Genomic DNA, 18325 nt, shown 5'->3' on the forward strand with positions numbered 1-18325 from the left:
TAGAGGCATGCAATATTTCTCTTTATTTGTAATGAGTGACATGTTTGTAATGAATTTTCCTAGCCCAAATGTGGCTCCTGTTTTCCTTTTCCTAAAATAACTCTCCTATGTGCTCCATTCCTCTACAGCGCCCTCTGGCCCGTTCAGTGTTTTAAAACCAGACAATACTGGTTACGTTCAGCAATGCCTTTCTCTTTTCCCCTGCAATTTTTCCAACTTGCTATCAATCTTCATGTAAAGGTTTCCAGCAAAGTGTGTGGATAAAGAATATCCTCTTTATAAGTGGCTTTTTCTATTAACCTGGCTCATCCCACCTTGTCAAAACACTTAGCTTGGAGATAGTAACTCCCTCAAAGTCCTGGCTCGGATTTCAATTTGCCAGTGACCTTGGGTGGATGAATCACTTTGCCATCGTGACAAAGAAGGCTCCTTGGGGAATATAGGATTATTCATTTTCTGCACAGCTACAGAGTCAGAATTTGAGCATTTCTTAATATTTGACCAGTGCCCTGTAATTGAAAAGAAGGATACAAACATCCTATTTGATTACCTTGAGCAGGTAGAGATATGGGGGAAGCTGGTGTCCAGCACACCCTCAGAGCTCAACATTGTTTCCAAAGACCAGAGAACCACTGTAGCTTCTCAACTGCACCTTTTTCTTAAGCCAGCATCCCACCCCCGACCCCCACCCTCTAACCTGCGGACTAGGACTACCTCCCTCTCTCCCTTACCTGCTCTAATCTACTACACAATGAAAATATGAGTCCTCTCTTACTGAATGCTTATGGTGTGCCAACCACTGTACGATATTGCATAAAGAGTCACAATTATTCACACCTCTATGTTTCCATGGTTTCCATGACCTTTGCCACATGACTTTGCAATTCCTCTCTTGGATGTAGGATGTCCCTCCTCTGTTGATATTGGGTTTGGTCATACAACTTGCTCTGATGGGTAGAATATGGCATAAGTAATGTACCACTTCCATGCTTCAGTCTCAAGAAGCCCTGAATATATTCACTTTATCTCTGAAACCTCTGTCTCTGCTATGAGAAAAGACTGAGCCAAGCACCTGGAAAATGAGAGATACGTACCCCAGTTGCCTGAATCACTTCATTGGCTAGCCAACATCTGGTAAATCTCCTGGCTTGTGAACAAGGCCATCTAGAACGGCCAGCTGCCAGCTGACTACAGGTATGTGGGTGAACCAAGTAACATCAACCAAACTTGGTACAGGCAGCAGCAATGTCAAGCTCACCCATAGTCTCAGGAGAAATAAGAACTAGTTTTTTCTTTTAATCCGTGTGTGTCAGGATGTTTGTCATGCAGCAATAGCTGACTGGAAAGCATTTTACAAAGTTTACTTTATTTAATCCTAATAATGATCTTATACGGTAGAGTCTATTACTATTCCCATTTTACAGGAGAGGAAACTGAGACCCTGAAAGTTTTAAGGTCACACAGTCATGAAGTAGCAGAATCAGGCTTGCAAACCCAAATGTCTAATAATTCAAAATCTGACATGTTTCCCATATATCCCTGTGGACACCCCGCTCCGTGCTTATTTCGCTCTTACTCATTTTGGAAGGGAAGGGCTTCATTCTAACCAACCGAAGTTTGCTAAAACTCAGGATTTTCCTTTCAGGATGAATTCCTTTTCCTTAGACTCAAAATGAAAGCTTCAGGTAACTGACTTTTCTTGGAGTCTCTGTTGTCTTGTGAAGTTCCTCTGAAGCCGGTGCTGATAAAGAAAAAGACATAGGGCATTTCTGAACAAGTACAGAAACATTTTTCTTATGGTAATAACTTGTTTCTGCAAATAACACCATTGTATATTCTAAAATTGCCCAATGCCCTTTCCTCATAAGTTAACATAATTGGTGGATCCAGTCACTCAGTCAGAAATATGTTTGTTCCTATCCTGAATAACTAATTAAACAGGTCAATACATACAGGATTATCAGGGACAGCTTTGTGAGAAGGGAGAAATCCTTGCTGGAAATTACTTAACTTTCATGTAGGTAGTGGCATAAATCTTGGCATATTTCTTTGGACTAACTCCTCTGGTTCTCTACAAAGTTGCCTTCATCCATACACCTTTCGTAGAATAGAATAATGAAATGATTATTCTCTATTCTTGTAAGATACACATAAGAAATGCTTTCACTCTCTAGAAACATGAATTGGTTTTATTCTTTAGATTTCAATACATAACCTGTTCTCTTAAGCACTCATCTGCTGTTAATTTGCTTTTCTTATTTGCAAATTCAGGATGAAGACTTCCTTTATTTCAAGCAGTTTTTGTTTTAAACACTCCATAGTTGCTCTTCCATCTTGTTTGAACATTTTGTAGAAGTGCAGACAAGAAGTTTCAACATTTCTTGTGTGTCATGAAGCTTTTCTATGGCTTAGAGAGAATGAGTAAAACAGCTACTATCTTTCTGCTCACAGCCAGTAAATCTGTTCTATTACACATTGCTATAATTACTTTCCAAACACACAGCTGAGAGTGCGAAAAAGTTGAATGCTTGTGATTCAGAATCATTCAGACCCTTCGTGTTTGTTCCATTGGCAATGACAATTGCATGACATTTTTCTGATTTTCCATTCTATAAAAAGTTGAGTAAGTTGACATTCTTCTTGTTCTTTTTTTTTTTTTTTGGCATTCTTCTTTTGACTCATTCTCACAAAATGGGAATGGTTCCTCAATAGGACTTCTTGACAGACTTAAGGTCTATATATAATTAAATAAGTGAAAATTAAATACAATTCATTTTTTAAAAAAAACACAATTACCAAAAGCTATCTTGTTTAATGTTGAGAATACTAATCTGCCAGATAATCCTGTAAGGATTAGAAGCATGATGTAATTTAGACCTTTTTTTTCTGCCTCACATTACTACTTAACTTTAAAAATATATTTTGATTCAAAACAAATATAATATTCTTTCTAAGGTATTTAGCTAATACACTCTCTCATGATGGTAGTATTTTTGTCAATCATTTTCCATTCATTTAATTATTTAAAAGCTCTTAATAATATTTGGCATGTGACATTAACAATTTCCAAAGTCATTACTAATTATTGTAGCATTTTATGACTGAACGAATAAATGTACATTTATATGCAAATGACTGCTCTGTTTATCATAAAAAGAACATGAGAAGCTTTTTCACTTCAAGGTACATCTGAAAAATGTACTTATATTTGGAAGTGAGTATCCATATATGAACAGTGAATTGGAACACAATTTCTCTTTCTTTTTCTGCTCTGATTATATGCTCTTTAGAAATGATGATAACCTTCTCATCACATGGGTCTACGACATGTTTAAGGATACCAGAAAAGGTATGAAATTTCACATGAATTTTTGGGCTGAATCTTTCAAAGGCCAATGGTAAGGCTGAAGCTGATGAGCACATTTTGGCTAAATATCCAGGTCAGAGCTCAATACTGATGCATCCCTACATAGTTTCCATTGAGAGATGGATATATTTTAAGACATAGGAAGGTATATTTTCCCAAAAAATGTTGGATTTCTCTTTTATATTTGGGTGCAGTTCAGAAAACATTAGATTCTTTCTCCACTCAGTTCAGCCAAATTTAAAAGGCAGCAGTTAGCAAATACCAACCATGATTTGGTCTAGTAAATCACACCCTTTGCCTATGGGTAAAATGACTGCCATTCAAGAAAAAACAAAAGGAATGACATAGAATGGAGCATGAAAAACAACCAGAAATGAGGACTTAGGGGCAAGATGAAACAGTTAAGCAAGGCCAAGACCGTCCCAGTCCTCAGGATCTAGAGTTTAGAGTTTGAGCAATCAGACATTTGGGGTCACACAGGATCTTAAGATGGATTGTCTGTGACAAAGTTTGGCAAATGGAAGTAGACCATATTTGACCCCAATTCTGCCTCTTTGGGCTTGAGTTCTTGGGCAGTGATAGGTAAAGGGTACTACCTGGAGCTAAACACTATAGAAATACAAAAAGAGGTGTGTTGTGCCATTTTGAAGGGTTAGAAGGATTCTGAAGAAAGTATCTTTAACCTGACTTGTTTGTCTGCGGGCAGGACCAGCAACTAAGTCCTGAAGTGGACATAGATACAAAGAAAATGATCTGGCAGTTCAATATGCCCCTTTAAACTTTCAAAATTAATTTATTTTGTGAATATTTGGGAGTGCGAATGACAAATTCATATACCGACTCCAGAACAGAAGCCCATGTTGATGTCACTCAAATTGTCACTGAAACAGTATGTACCCTATATTACAAATCAAGATGATTAAGTCAAACAGAATCTCACATCTGTAACTTACTAGCTTTTTTATATTGCCCAAATTATGGAGATTCCTTTAATTTCAGTATAGTCTGCTCTGAAATGAGAATAGTAATAGGTTCTGGAATGTTTAAATGAGATAATGCAGGAAGAGAAGGGTCACAGTTTAGTACAATACAACCTGGAAGGTACATGGCATTCAGATTCTCTATTTCTATAACAAGTACAATTTTTTTTGCCATTCTTATATCCACTGATGGCAGAAGTAACGGCAAACTTTCCAATTACAAGTAATAAAGTTTCTTCTATTGTAAGCAGTTTCGTTCGGGGGTAAAATAACGTTAGCATGTGTCTTTCCGAAAGAGCTCTTCATCTCCCATCTTCTTCCAAAGATGGCACCTAGACAGGGAGAAAGTTCACATAGGGAGTCTTCTTTCTCCGTTCTGTGTTTCCCAATGGCTTCTACTGACCCACAGGTGAAGTGCAGCTGCTTGTGCCTGTTCTCTAGGCATTAGGTCCTGCCTTCCTTGTATCCACCTCAGAAGCGTTCCCAAATGCTGCAACTCATGGGCTGGCCTCTTGGCACCCTAAAGACTTGGTTTCCGCACATCACTGCCTTGGTACGACTTCAGCTCATAATGACACAGACTGACAGGGATTCAGCAGTCACTTCACTCCTCACCATGACCATCCTCGCTGCCACTGCCCATCTGGTCCTCAGTTTACTTCTCAATGTATCAGGAGCCCATGAGAGGGAGCACCCTATTACTGAGTCTCAGTCTTGATCTTTCCTTCATATCATCCTTCCAAATCTCTTTCCGCCTCCCATCTGAACAGGTGCTATTTGCTTTTCCTCTCTGAGAACTCTCCCTGCATAGTACCATCCTTGGTGCTTTATTCTAAGGTTAACCCCCTTTTCTTTTCTTGGCACAAGAGTATTCATGACTGAGGTGTAAACTTGTGAAGGGGTGCAGAAGAAGGAAACAAAAGGATATCAAAAATCCATCAAAAGGTATTGCATAAATATTACTCCATTATATGAAAAAGTACTGAGAACATTAATGCATAACAAAAAATAAATAGAAGCCGTTATTTAAGGTTAAAATAGCACAGTACAGCCAAAGCTCTGAATCTTCCCTTTCTTATAGCTCAAGAGGAAAAAGCAAGCAAGCAAAGAAATCCAATTAAAATAGACTAGTAGCAGTCATAAGAATATAGAATAAGTTGGTGGCCAGTAAGAAAGACTGAATGTATTAACAATTGGCAAGGCTGAATATGATAGACAGGATTATAAGAGGGCCCCCCAAATTCCCAGCCCCTGATGTACATGCATGCCTCTTATAATAACCCCCGTCCCCTTAAGTATGGGTGGAACCTATAAATATCGTGGAATAGCACACCTGTGGTTAGGTTACTAACTGGCTGACTCAGAATTAATCAAAAGACAGATTATCCTGGACCTGATTTAATCTAGCGGAAGAAGGGGAAGCATCAGAAAAGAGAGCTCCTACTGGCCTGGGGAAAAGGAGCAGCCACACTACAACCTATCTACAGAGCTTCGGGCCTGAGAGTGACTTCTGGTTCCTAAGAGGGGTCCCTGGCTGGGAGCTACTAAAAAAGGGGTAGGTCAGTCATAGAACCACAAAGAAATTAACTCTGTCAATTTATCAATAAAATGAGCATTTTTCAAGATCACCAGTGGTGAGCGGTGGATCCAGCAAAGCCCTGGTTCCTGGCGCATGGGAACGGTAAGATACCAAACACGAATGTTCGTAGTACTTAATTACTCAGTAAGAGACAGCTAATATACTGGACCTGGCAAGCATCCAACCAATTCCAAAGTCTGACTTCCACAGAAGCCATGCAAGGGGCAGTGTAAGACGAAGGGAAGGTAAAGGTAAACATTCCCCTCCCTCTTCCCCTAACACACACATCCACACTCACACAAACACATGAAACTCTTAAAACACATATCCAACTTGGAAAGAAGTGGAAGGACAGTTACTGCTGTCAGTTCCAAAAGGAGAAGTAACAATTTCCACAAAAACTCCACCCTGACCACCTCTGAGTCCTAGCAGAGCCAAGGACAAGCTTTAGAGGTTTTAATTTTAGAGGAAAGAGAGGAAATTAGAAAGACAAAAGGATTATTTAACTTCCAAAATCTAGTTGTTTCTGGCAATTATATAGAGATTTAATTTAATAATCTATTCTCATGGCGGTATGAGCAGGCTCCAGCCCCCCACTGCTTCCCACACTATTCTACCCCTGGGGCTACATAAACAATACCTTTAAATTTTAATTTATAAAACAATAAAACAGTTTTCAACTGGATTGGAAAGGGAGTCACTGAGACAGAAAAGAGAGTGGTGTATAATGCATCTCTCCAAGCATGTGCAGTAAAATAATGAGGAATAGACCTACAGTGTGGCAAAAATTGATGAAGAATCTGTTCTAGAAGAAAATATAAGCCCTCATAAAAAAGGAAAATTTCCTAGAAGTGCTTTGGGCTATAAATAAACTAAATAAGACCATGAATTTAAGAAATTTCCTCTTATTCAAAAATAAGAGGAAAATACAGAGAAAGAAAAAAAATGAACCAGATTAAGAGATTAAGATGAAGAGTTCAGTGTTGGAGAAAAAACCTGAGGACAAAAAGTTCACAATTACAGATAGATACATATTTTTGGACAAACAAATAAATAAGCATGGATGATAACCTAACTGTTGACAAAGAGAAAATGCTAATGATAAAATACAAAATGCAGACAAAAAAATTGATATATTAATAATTACAGAAAAGAAAATAGATATCATAGTGGATAAAGGTGTCCACCAAAAATATAACTGGAGTCCTTAAAAAAGAAAACTCAAAAAAAGGGGGGGGGGAATATCCTAAGTGTCATAATAGAATATATTTCTGAAATGAGTGGAAAACTAAATAAGTAAATTAGAAGGAAAACTGAGGAGTGTCTAGGCGGCTGTCAGTTAAGCATCTGCCTTCAGCTCTGGTCATGATCCCAGGGTCCTGGGATCAAGCCCCATGTCAGGCTCCCTGCTCAGCAGGGAATCTACTTCTCTCCCTCCCTCTCTGCCACTGACCTCACTTGTGCTCTCTTGCTCACACTCTCTCTATGATAAACAAATAAGTAAATAAATAAATAATAAAATATTTTAAACAAATAAATAAAAGGAAAACTGGTATGAACAACTGACATGAAGACATACTCTGGGCCAGTATTGACAACACCACATGCTGGTGAGGCTGTGGAGCAACTGGAACTCTCTTTCATAGCTGGTGAGAATACCAAATGGTAGGGTACTTTGAAGACAGTTTGGAAGTTTCTTACAAAATTAAAGATATTCTTACACAACCCAGCAATTTCACTCCTTGGCATTTACTCAAATGACCTGAGAACTTATGTCCATACAAAAACCTGCACCTGAATGTTTATAAAAGCTTTATTCAGAGATGCCAAAATTTGGAAGCAACAAAGATGTCCTTCAGGGGGTGAGCTGATCAACCAGAAAGCCGAGACAATGAAACATCTTTCAGCACTAGAAAGAAATGAGCTGTCAAGCCAAGAAGAGAGATGGAAGAAACTTAAATATTGCTAAGTGAAAAAAGCCAATCCGAAAAGGCTCCTTACTGTATAATTTCAACCATATGATATTCTGGAAAAGGTACACTGTTGACTGTGAAAATATAGTTATTGCCAAGAGTTAGAGGGGAGGGAGGGATAACTAGGAAGAACACAGGGGATTTTTAGAGCACTGAGACATGATTCCACAATAGTGGATACATATCATTATGCATTTGTCAAAATTCACAGTTTATACAACACCAAGAGTGAACACTAATACAAACTATGGGCTTCAGGTGATAATGACGTGTCAGTGTAGGTTCACAGATTGTACAGATGTAGCATTGTAGAGCACGATGTTGGTAATGAAGCAGCCTATACTTTCTGCTTAATATTACTATTAACCTAAAACTGCTCTGGAAATAGTCTACTTAAAACAAAACACAATTATAGGGGTAGATATATTATTGAAATATTCATTCTTGGGGAGCCTGGGTGGCTCAGTGGGTTAAAGCCTCTGCCTTCGGCTCAGGTCATGATCCCAGAGTCCTGGGATCAGGCACTGCTTAGCAAGGAGCCTGTTTCCCTGCCCCCCTCCCCCCCACCACCTGCTTCTCTGCCTACTTGTGATCTCTGTCTGTCAAATAAATAAATATCTTTTAAAAAAATTCATTCTCTCAGATCATGAACAGATTTGTGCCAGGAGAGAGAGTAAGATGTGTTTATGAATTGTAGAAAATACTGTCTTCCATAGTTCACCAAAAGACAAATTGATTCTAGTGGGTGATAATGGATATATGAATGAACCCTTCTTTTAATAAAGGCATTTCAAGAGTAGAGGGCACAGTGTTTGCCTTTGGAATTGGATGATGTCTCCATTGTCTTCCTCACTGGATCTTTAATTTCCTTTTATGGTTTAACAATACATAGGTTTCCCCTCCTCAAGACTGAACCCATTACAGACTTACACATTCAGAAATGATTCTAAAAGAGTTTTGTTCTAATAGAAATATCTATTTCCAGATAACATTAAGAATTCTATGTCCTTACTCAAATAAGAGATTCTTAATAAGATAACACCAGATTAAGAAGGAAATACAAGTCCAGGGTCATCTGGGTGGCTCAGTCAGTTAAGTGTCTGACTCTTGGTTTCAGCTCGTCATGATCTCAGGGTCCAGGGATTGAGCCCCACATCAGGCTCCCTGCTCAGATTCTTTCTCCACCCCTCCAAGCCCCCACGCCTCTTGCACTTTCTCTAAAAACAAAACAAAACAAAGAAGGAAATGTAAATCCAAGTAATCAATGGGGTAAACACTGAGCAAGGGTTTTCAATACTGTGTCTCAAGTTTTGGCACCATTCTTAAGAAATGTTCTCAGATTTACAGAAATCACTGTATTTCTATATAAGAAGCTCCATTTAATGTAACATGAAAATATGAGTATCCCCTCTCCACTTGTGTGAATACCACTGCAGCTAAAGTGCAATCTAAATAACAAAAACTCATTTTTATTGAATTTTTTCTGAGTGGGAGGCATTGTGTTAAGAACTTTACAGGTGTTCATACTATTTAATTCTCTTAACTTACAAAATTAATAATTAATCCCAACTTTTGTTCCTAGATGAGGATACCGTAGATCAGAGATGGTAAGTAACCTGCCCAGGGTTGCACAGCAAGTATGTGAAAGAGCCATGATTTGAAACCAGTCGTGCCTAAATCAAAAATATCTGTTCCTCACTTTATTACTCTTCTACTTGTTTTGTTTTTATTTTTTTAAAATATTTTACTTATTTATTTGTCACAGAGAGAGAGACCAGAGAGAGAGAGAGAGAGATCTATCTCTTTCTCTCTGTCAAATAAATAAATTCTTAAAAAAATAATAGTAATTAAATAGTTTGTTTTCTTGCTTTCTCAGAAAAACCGTACTTTTCCTCTCTGCCTCTAAAATGCAGGGACAAATGAACTATCTTAATATAAAATGCCCCCAGGAATCAGCACCAAAACTCCCTTTCAGGAACTGTCAGAAGTTCAAAAATGGTGGCAGGCCAGCAAAATGTAATTCTTTTAAAATCTTACCTCAGAGTCTAAGAAATTCCTCACAACTTTGAAACCTTCAAGAGAAAGGGTTTTGAGGGATAGTTTCAATTGTGGCAAGATTGTAACTTCCCCATCATCAGACCCCCGTCCAAAATGAAGGGCTTCACAGGTGTAATGAAAATTCTCTGAGTCTGGCTGCTTTAGACTCTAGCACAGACTTGAAAATAATTAGTGAACTACCCTAGCCATGATGCGCTCCTTTCTGCCAGCAAAGCTCTTCAGAGGCAATAATTTGCCTCTCCTCAGGAACATCAAACTCTTCAACTGAATAACGATGGGCTGGAAATAATATGGGTCTGAACTAGATCAGTGAGAGTCCGATTCTTGAAACCTGTAATCCCATTTTACTGCTTAGAAATTGAAAGGGCTGTGAGAGTAATGAAACCACATGCCACAGCCCTGATGTGGCCTCCTCTCAGCAAAAGCACAGGAGCTAAATTCAGGTCTCATTTGACAGCTGGAGCCCTCTGACTAGGAACCCCCTTCTGCTCCCTCTACCCCATTGGCAAAAATATCCTACTGTCCTACGCTCCTCCTTTCTTGTGGCCTGTGCTTTGGAATTTCTGGAAATCACCATCCTCATTAATATGAGACGCCTAGACTATTAGATGAACAACACTTTGGTCGACTTTGCTTTGTGTAGAAATTATTAAAACAATCCATGTTCACTGTAGAAAATCCCAAAAATATGAACACAGGTATATAGAGGTAAAACAGCCTAATATAAAAATCAAAGAGTAGCCCTCTCAGGGTTGTAGAGGAATGTAGGGGGTGGTCTTGACAAAAAGAGAAACGATGGAAACTTCTGAGTTGCTCAGCATGTCTTATATCTTGATCTGGATGATGGTGACATGGGGAACATATGTTCAAAATATGGATTAAGTGACACAGTTTGCTATATATTCTACTTCAATAAAAAAAAGAAAGCATTTGAAATCATTGATCACCTCAAACTTAGAGCCACCTTTACATTTTGAAATATTTCCTTCATATCTATCCGTATCTATATACATATATATGGTATGTAGCATGCACTTCTGCTCTTGGTCTGGAATTCTTCATTTTTACCTAAAATACGTCCCTCTACTTAGTAACATTCAACTTGCAAATATTTGTAGATAAAGCAAAGCTCTGTGCAGAACAATTGGAAACAACCTCTGCTCTCACCAAGAGAGAGCTATTAGGTCTTTGTTCCATGATTCTATTCTAGGGAGCCTCCACACCCCTTCTTTTTACTTTTTTCTTTCCTTTTTTTTTTTTTTAGTCTGCAAGATCTCTGCTATGTGTTTATTTCTAAGGTATTTCACAAAGTCTGTGACTCTATTTTCTCCAATAATTCAAAAAGTCACTGAGAGTGTTGAAATTATCAGCAGGAAGAGGGGAATGATGTGGATGGAAGGAAAAGCCCAGAAGCACATGGAAGTGGGGCTTGACTCACGCAGAGATGCTTGGCTGGGCTTCACTTTCTCAGGACTTGGACTTGGGGTTCAAGCCAAGTTTAACCTAATTTCCCTGTGCAGCAGGCTCCAGGTGACATCTGGTTTGTGTCAGCAATTACCTTTTCTTCCTAGCCTGTAACTTCATATAGAAATCCCTAAAACAGTAACCTAAAAATGAATCGAATTTTGTGGGAGCATCCCGTTTTTGTGGCAGAATGGGCTTGCTTTTCAAACTGACATTCAATTATACAGAGATCTCCAACACTGGATTCTTAGCAAGTGGGAACATTCCATTGTCATCATATCACCCCTGGACCAGTTCTAAACGTGCCTCTCCCTGGTGGATATTTGTGTCCAATCCAGTTCTCGAGATGCAGCCTTTGAGACATGCACTGGTGTACTGGTGGCTTATTAAGGAAGCTTCTAGGAGAAATTAGTAAGGGCAGCAGGAAGCAGAACAGGGAAAGGAAGAGTCCATGTGGGCATATGACTTCAGGCAAAGCCCTGGCCAAACATAAGCCTACAGGAACGCTGGAGACCAAGGTAGAGAACACTGCTGGCTGGCCTCCAGGCAGGAGAGGAAGGCTTTCATACAACTGCAAGAGTCAGTCCTAGGTGGGGGTCTTCTCTAGAGATTATCCTCTCCTAAACACCTCCAAATTTCCAAGCAAAGTGGGAAAATGGCACCATTATCCTAAGGGGCATCCTCAGAAGGGAGCTGTAGGAACTCCACTTCGGGAGCAAGGGCACACAGAAACTGAAGCAAGGATGTCAGGTAAAGGGATCCTGGGGGTGTGGGTGGAGTGTGGTGTATCTGGGGCAGTGACTATGGAACTTTCCTGTCTTAACTCTGTCACAGCTCACCCCACAGGACAAGGGACCTGTCTTCCCTTCAGTCACCCCCGTGCCTCTTTTGTGTTCTCATTTTTAATGACCAAGTCATTTCCATGAGTGATGTCACCTCCAGGTTGAGGGCAAGTTGCTGTTCTTAAAAGACTTCATCTCTATAGAACAACCCAGAGGAGCCTTGAGAGCTAAGTTTTCTTATTCTCATTTTACAGCTGAAAGAAACTAAGTCTCACATATGAAAACTGTTTCTTCCTTGTGTTCTTAGTCTGTGTGTTGAAGAGAGACATCTAAGGTCCCCAGGCACCTGCACAGTGCTGACTGGGCACTGTCTTATTCTTGGAGGCACCATTCCCCCAGGCTATGCTGTGCATGGCACCTCTTGAAGGTGTGTAACTCCCCATATTTGTATTCTACTCCCAAACTCCTAGCATCAATATGGGGTTTCCTTGGGAAGAGGAAAGATAAACTTTGGTGCTGCTTATTTTTTTCTTTTTTTTTTTTAAAGATTTTATTTATTTATTTGACAGAGAGAGAGATCACAAGTAGGCAGAGAGGCAGGCAGAGAGAGGAGGAAGCAGGCTCACTGCTGAGCAGAGAGCCCAATGTGGGGTTCGATCCCAGGACCCTGAGATCATGACCTGAGCTGAAGGCAGAGGCTTAACCCGCTGAGCCACCCAGGCGCCCCTATTTTTTTCATTTTTGAAGCCCCCAAACATCTTGACCAACATTTCAACTGTTTTAACATATTTTCTCAATTAAAAAACCTCAGATCTCCCCCTTCAAATCTTATGGTACAGCCTCCTAAAGGGGCTATATTCTTATTTTGGAATCATTGTGTCTTCTCTAATTCTCCATCAAGAAAATATTTTCTATTTTATGTTAGAAAAGCATTTGGGGGGCATTGCATCTCCTTTCACACATTTTGAACATATATTCTAAAACTGCACAGTTTTTACCTCTGAAATATGTATGTGTCTCCTCTCCTAATATTTCTGAGATTTTAGGAAGTAGCCAGATCCTGTTTTCTATGTCATATGTCAGCACGTACTCTTAAGAGTTCCTTCAGTGATTGTCTTATCTGAGTCATAATGACAGAAAATTAGGCAGTGTGGTGATAATTATATATTTAAAAAAACAAAATTGAAGGGACACTTCAGTGGTTCAGGCAGTTAACTGTCAGACTCTTGGTCTGGGCTCAAGTCCTGATCTCAAGAGACCTGAGATCGAGCTCTGCTTAGGGTCCATGTTCAGCGTGAAGTCTGCTGGAGTTTCCCTCTCTCCCTCTCCCACTCATTCTCTCTCTCTCTCTTTAAAACAAACAAACAAATAAGTATTTTTTAAAAACCAGAAATCTGAGAGTTTTGGAGATGCCTTCAGAAAGCAAGCTACATGCCGCAGAGTACTCAGAGCTCCGTTCTCTGACATAGGACAGCTCCTTGCCAGCCCAGCTCTGGGGTGACCTGCGGCAATGCCTGAAGTTTCTGTATCCCACTTTCTTTCTGTAGAATAGGGAAAGAATGTCTACTTCTCAGGGTTCTTGAAAGAGTTTGACGTGATCATATTTGTGAAGCTTTGACTCACTGCCTGCAAGGAAAGAAATCATCACCACCATATATGTACACTTGCAGGTTTGTATGTCCATATGTAGAGATGAGGGCACGGGAGGGCCCATTGCACAGGGAGCCAGGGACGCTGTGTTCTACTGCCGGTTCTACTCCTTACAAGGAGCTTGCCATGAGCACAAACAAGCCCTTTTCATCTACAGATTGCGGTTTTCTCATCTGTAACATAACATGGTTGGATGAGCTTATAAAAGTCTTCTTCATGACCTAAAACCTTTTTCTCTATGTTTCCACAGATCCAAGTGTCCATTCATGTCCATGATACCTTTCAAATCAAAATGAACAACTAGATGGTAAGTATACTTAAATGAAATCTCTCCTTCCTGGTTCTATGCCAATGATCATAAAAAAAATAAATATGTTTCCTCCTAAATGACCAGAAGACATCCAGAGTACCTGATTCCAAAGTCTTACGATCTCAGCAGTGTTGTTAAGGTAGTGGACACCACAAAAGAAATCAAAGCAATTTAATAGAGGTGGATTTAACTAATAAGTCTCACAGCTACTGGCAACATCTCATCGCTAATTCCAGGAAGGAGACTTACCTAGACACAGATATATTTAGCATTAGCAACAATATTATACTATTGCAGAATTTTGTAGGCCACGAGATATGCTCTTATGTGTGCATGCCCAAGGCAAGAAGTAGTTCATGGTGTGCCGAATAAATGTTTATTGTTAATTTTTACTTACTTCATTGTCCATTCTATATTTTGAGCTCCTTGAGGGCCAGTACCTTTTCTCACATCTATAAAAAAAAATTTACTGCCCATTAAAATGGTATACATATATTAACATATTTTACCTATACAACACAGAAAAGAAATACAAAGAACACGATTAGGCGTACATGCGTGTTCTGCTGCATGAATGCCAGGAATCTGGGAACATTCCAATTTTCTGCTTTACCACCTCTGTGTGTGTCTTCCATTCTCAAGATCATCCCACGGTTCAGTATGGCTGCTAGAGTTCCAGCTATTATGTTCATTTTCCAGAAGGAAAGAGAAAAGAAGGGAAAGGGGATCTAACTCCCAATTGTGTCAGAAACTTTAAAGACTCATTTCAGAAGTTAGGAAGAACACTTAGGCTAAAATCTTATTCATGAGAACCTAGTTACAAGGAGGCTAAGGAGCACATTTATTCCTGGAGACAATGTCCTGACCTGTAACCAAAGGGAAGAGTGATATTTAATAGGCCACTGATATCAATGTCATCTCCATGTTACAGATGCAGACATTAAGGTTTATTGTGGTTAAAAAGTTGTGCACAATCATAAGCCATTACAGCCTCATCCCTAAGCCAATGCACTTCTCACAATGTAAGACCTCCATCCATGTGACTCTGCAGAGTAGTCAGGTTGGAGATAGTCAATACTCATTTGTGCAGCAAGGCACAAATGAGCACCTTGGACCATCAGCAGTAAAATGGTGAAAAGCACGGGCTCTTGAGCTGTTCTTGTCAAACTTTTGCACACACGTGATTATCCTGCCTATTTCATGAAAAGGAAGACACTGATTTGGTGGAAATGGGGTAAATCTGAGAGCCCGCATTTCTAACAAGCTTGCGGGTAATGGCTGTGCTGTGGGTCCATGGAATACTCTTTGAGAAGGAGAGAATTACATTCTCCAGTATGCTTGAAATGCGGCTACTCTGAATTGAGATGTGCTGTGCAATACATGTAAAATACGCAGTGGACATCAATGACTTAATATGAAAAAAATACAAAATATATCATTAATATTTTAAATAGATTCTTATTATACTTATAGTATTTTGGTCATACTGGATTAAATAAAATATACTATTAAAATTAAATTAATTTCACTTCTTCCTTTAAAAAAATTATTTATTTATTTGTCGGAGAGAAAGACAGAGATAGAGCACAAGCAGAGGGAACAACAGGCAGAAGGAGAAGCAGACTCCCTGCCCAGCAGGGAGCCTGATGCAGGACCTAGCCCCAGGACCCTGGGATCGTGACCTGAGCTGAAGTCAGACTCTCAACCAACTGAGCCACCCATGCGTCCCAATTTCACTTATTTCTTTTTACTTTTTAAATGTGGCTACCTGAAAACATAAAATTACCTACATGTCTCCTATTCTGTTTTTATTGGACAATGCTGGTCTAGACTGAGCCTTGCTACTTTGTGCAAATTCTGAATCCCTACGGACTAGCAAAAAAAAAATATGATTAGATTAACTTCACTAAGTTCAGTTTTCCCTCATAAACTAGGAGTAAAAAAGTGTTTTCCTTCTAGAGTTGTTGTGATTACTGAACAAGAGAACCAAATAAAATGCTTAAAACCCGGTAACTCTGAAGTTGAGTTGTAGAGCTGGGATTTCAGTAAAGACTACCAAACAAAAATCTTATGATGCTTTGTATTTTTAAAGATTTTAAATGCTTATTTCTTTTTTAGAGAGAACAAGAGGTTAGGGGGAAGGACAGAGGGAGAGAGAATCCTAAGCAGTCTCCATGCCCAGGATAGCACTGGATGTAGGGCTCAGCCTCACAACCCCAGGATCATGAGTAGGACGCTCAACAGACTGAGCCTTCCAGGTGCCCCCGATATTTCATATTTTTAAAATATGCCAAACATATTAAAGAAGTACTTTCATAGTCTTTCTCACCAATCATTTGAAAAGTGATTTTGGCCAAACACATCACAGAAATTTTGCCATGTTCATTCTCCTTATTTCCTAAATGTGATAAAATTGGTGAGGTTTCCAGTGAACACAGGGCTACTGAGTCGAGGTCTATCATCAGTGTCTGACATAACTAGGGCACCTACCTTTCCAGGCTGGGGATCACCTGAGCCATGACGATCTTGCTTGCACAGAACTACATTTTATTTTCGGTCCTCACAGCAATTTACATTAAAAAAATGATCTCTTCCAAATTCCATGTTTTCACCAGTCTATCTCTTCTCAGAACACCCAGGGTCTAGATGAATTCACTAGAAGTCTATTTGCTGAGTGGACAGTTTGTCTAAAGCCAATTAGTGGAAAGGCTAATTTGCCAAATGACTGATACATCAAATTCACTTATACCTTTCAACTATTTAGCTATGGTTCATGGGTTTTGATTTTGTCCTCATTGCAACATTTCAAGACATGCTTAATTTGTTTTTGTCACAGTCCCCACTGCTCTGGATAGAGCAAAAGGGCAAAGAGAGGAAGAGGCCAAAGGAACAGCAGAGGGATGAGAACCGAGGAGGAGAAACTATGGGAAAGAAAAGAAACACTGCAGAGGTAAGAGGTACATAATTATAAGATGACATTCTCAAATAAGGATCGTTCTTATGAATATATTTTTCAAGAGTATATCATTAATCATGCAAACAGACAATGGTAATAGTTCCTGATATGCAAGGAAATATTCCAGAACGTATGTTTTTTGAGTATGTGGAGAATCCTTAACAATATAATGTCTTTGGGCATTGCCATTTTCATATTCAATCATTACCCCTGTGAAATACCTTCCTTATGCCCCAGTCTCCATGTCTATCTGTTTCTCTCATTCTCCAGCTGGTAGTAATAAGCAGCAGGGGCAAAAATGGAAAACAGTCCATCAGAAATAGCTTTTGAAAATGGAAGCTGGGTGGATCGGTCACCCCGAACACATTTGCCTTGGGTATCCAGTGAGTCAACTTCTGGAAGCTGGCTTGCCTTTGGATGGACAGGAAGTTGACAATGGGTGAGTTAAGGGGGAAAAGGGAAGCCCAAAAAACTAAAGATGTTGCTCCACTTTTGTAAGAAAAACGTTTAGGCAAATAATGATCAGAAATGTACTTTTTTGTTTGTTTGTTTAAGTTCCCAAGCTATAGTGATCTAAAGCAGTATAAACAAATGTTTGACCCTCAACAGCACCCTGAGCCCTGCCCAGCAACTCACCAACCCATCACTTAACAACCATGCTGCTCCTTCCTACTTAAGTGGATGTGATTGGAGAACCTTCTGGCATACTCCTTGGTCACTGCACTTAGTGTATGTGATAATCAGAAATCGAATTGCCATCTTGAGTCTCCCAACTAAATTAGCACAGAAGTGTGAAAAGAGGTGTGCTTAGAAATTAGAAAAGAAATGTACCACTGTCTTAATGAGATAGTATAATTCAAAGATGAACAAAACATGTCTAGACCCACACTGAAGGTCTTAGTATGACACAAGAATGAGTCGGGGAACAGGGGCACAGAGAGATCTGAAAGGTCACACCGTCAGTGCTCAACTCAGATCGAGATGCCCCTTGTGGGGGCACCTGGGTGGCTCAGTTGGTTGAGTGCCTGCCTTTGGCTCAGGTCATAGTCCCAGGGTCCTGGGGTTGAGCCCCAGGGTCGAGCTCCCTGTTCAGTGGGGAGTCTGCCTCTCCTCCTGTGCCACACTCCCTCCCTGCTCATGCTCTCTCTCGATCAAATAAATAAATAAAATCTTAAAAAAAAATAGTAATGTTTCTTCTGCCTCTCT

At 39.6% G+C, this 18325-nt stretch overlaps 1 long non-coding RNA gene across 7 annotated transcripts in view; it reads left to right on the plus strand.

Annotated features, from left to right (window-relative positions):
- LOC122909049 overlaps positions 1-18325 on the plus strand; it is a 139438-nt gene that overhangs the window by 43120 nt on the left and 77993 nt on the right. For 6 of the 7 annotated variants that reach the window (XR_006385075.1, XR_006385070.1, XR_006385076.1 and 3 more), the window contains exons 3-6: positions 9482-9506; positions 14104-14160; positions 17000-17113; positions 17390-17558. This is a non-coding gene — a long non-coding RNA (uncharacterized LOC122909049). The remainder of the gene's footprint in view (positions 1-9481; positions 9507-14103; positions 14161-16999; positions 17114-17389; positions 17559-18325) is intronic. The other variant, XR_006385072.1, reaches the window with a different exon arrangement.

This window comes from Neovison vison, chromosome 6 (genome assembly GCF_020171115.1).
Source record: "Neovison vison isolate M4711 chromosome 6, ASM_NN_V1, whole genome shotgun sequence".
Lineage (NCBI taxonomy): Eukaryota > Metazoa > Chordata > Mammalia > Carnivora > Mustelidae > Neogale > Neogale vison.